The sequence below is a fragment of the Arachis ipaensis genome, chromosome B03 (genome assembly GCF_000816755.2).
Source record: "Arachis ipaensis cultivar K30076 chromosome B03, Araip1.1, whole genome shotgun sequence".
NCBI lineage: Eukaryota > Viridiplantae > Streptophyta > Magnoliopsida > Fabales > Fabaceae > Arachis > Arachis ipaensis.
The window spans coordinates 133,815,074-133,817,566 of NC_029787.2; the positions used below are offsets into that span (position 1 = coordinate 133,815,074).

Genomic DNA, 2,493 nt, shown 5'->3' on the forward strand with positions numbered 1-2,493 from the left:
TAGACTCTTGAAGGAATGATTTTACCTTCAAATACCCAAGCATTTCTTGCTAATCAGATTTGCCATAAGAGGTTTGATGTTACTGTTCTTTTTTTTATTTGGATTTTCCTCCATTCTCAGTTCTTCTTCCAGCTGAATCCACCACTTTCATGGTTCTAGAGCTTGAATCTGCTACGACAGATTTGAACATTTCCAAGCTTCAGTCACATCTGGGCACTCCCAGAAACAATGAAAAAACGCTTTCTTGTGACCGATTGCATTTTGGGCACCAGGATTCGATAGATTGTATTCGAGCATTCAACCTTTCTTTCACAGGGAGTCCTCTGTGCATCATTTTTCAGAGCAAATTTTTTATTTTCGGTTGACAATTTTCCATATGCTCCTCCACAAGTCCTTTCTTTTGCATTGTTCTGGCAGGTATTCAGTTGGTGGATGGTAGAAGTTAAAGGCTATTTTGTATCCTGAAGCAACAGTGAAGGCGCCCCTTTCTCAAGCATCCAAGTAACTCTATCCTCTGTCTCATGAATTGGAGTGTTGATTATTGCTGTAGCTATTTCTGGATTGAAATTGAACTGAATTAAATTCTGGTTCCATGTTCTTTTTGAATGCTGTAATTGTGAAACCCATTCTAGATTAGCAGTCATTGTCGTGGTAGTAATAGGAGTAATTAAAACATAATCCTTCACCGATGAGTCTTCTTGGATTCTGATTTTAAATCCCCTTCCTACTTCCCATAGTATACCTTTTTCTAGCACCTTTCTACCCTCAATAATACTCCTCCAACCCTATGATGAGTTATTACCAACCTCTGCTCTTAGGAAGCTTGAATATCTATAATATTTACTCTGTAACACTTTACTGATGAGAGAATTAGGTCTGGAAATTAACCTCCAACCTTGCTTTGCGAGCATGGCAAGATTAAAAGCTTTCAAATCTTTAAAGTTTAGTCCCCCTTGCATTTTTTGTCTGCAAAAAATCTTCCATTCGATCCACTACATCCTGTTTTCTGATCTTTTCTGCCCCCACCAAAATTGGAGTATGGCTCTCTAAATCTCTTCAATTAGTGTCTCCGGTAACTTGAAACAACTTAGTGTGTATATGGGTATCGCGGTTGCCACCGCCTTAATAAGCACTTCGCGTCCACTAGAAAATAATAGAGCCCTTTTCCAATGGCTAAGCTTCTGACACACCCTATTTTTAATGTAGTTAAATGTCGCTTTCTTTGATCTCTGAACCACTGCTGGTAAACTCAAATATTTGTTTTGATTGCCAACATGAGGGACAAGGAGAATCTCTGCCAAATGATTTTGGACTGGAATTGGTGTGTTCTTACTAAAGAAGACTGATGATTTGTCCAAGTTTACCTTTTGGCCACTAAGTTCTTCGTAAGTCTGTAGAACCTATAGCAATCTCTGGCACTTTACTTCTGAAGCTTTGCTAAAAAGAATTGAATCGTCTGCAAAGAAAAGATGATTGATTGTCGGATACCTCTGATTGAGTCTCAAACCAGAAACTTTCAGCCTCTGTTCTTCTCTATGGAGCAGATGGGAGAGTCCCTCTGCGCAAAAGAAAAATAGGTAGGGAGATAGAGGATCACCTTGTCGTAATCCTCTACATGGTTTAAAATAACCATGAGGTTGTCCATCCTCAGTAACAGAGTAAGATATCGTCGTCATAAGTTCCTCAATCCACTTCATCCATCGATCACAGAAACCTAGCTTCTTCATCACCTTCCAAACAAAACTCCATTCCACCCTATCATAAGCCTTGCTCATATCTAACTTTAATGCCAAATCATAATCTCCATTCCTTTTATTTTTGAGAAAATGCATGAATTCGTGTGCAATTAGGACATTATCACTAATCAACCTGCCCTTTATAAAAGCACTTTGAGAGTCACTGATTAGTCTATTCATAACTGATTGAAGTCTGTGCACCAGAATTTTAGATATGATCTTATAGAAAACAGAGTTAAGACTAATCGGTCAAACTTGTTTCATAGAATTAGTGGCCGGCACCTTAGGTATGAGCATATGTGAGTATGATTAAAAGCTTTTAAAATTTTACCTCCGTAGAAAAAGCTTATAACAGCTGCTGTCACATCTCCCTTTATTGTACTCTAAAAGAATTGAAAAAATTTTGCTGTGAATCCATCATCTCCCGGAGCCGAAAAAGGGTTGATGGAGAAGACTACTGCTTTAATTTCCTCTTCAGTCACTGGCCTACACAGCATTCTATTAGTGGCTGCATTTATTTTTTGGCGGATTCCATCCAATTATGCAGTCGGATCTCTATGACATCTTGTTGTGAATAGATTTTCAAAGTATTTCTGTGCAACTTTCGCTATTTTTGCCGGTTCCTTTGCCATATTCCCCTCCTCGTCCTCCAACTCCTTTATTCTATTTTTCCGATTCCTCGTTTGAAACTTGGAATGAAAAAATTTAGTATTTCTATCGCCCCAGTTGAGCCATTGTACCCAAGACTTCTCCCTCC

General features: G+C 38.6%; 1 long non-coding RNA gene across 1 annotated transcript; it reads left to right on the top strand.

Annotated features, from left to right (window-relative positions):
* LOC110270471 lies at nucleotides 1–328 on the top strand. Its single transcript, XR_002360047.1, has 2 exons — nucleotides 1–71; nucleotides 160–328. It is a non-coding gene; the product is annotated as an uncharacterized LOC110270471 (long non-coding RNA).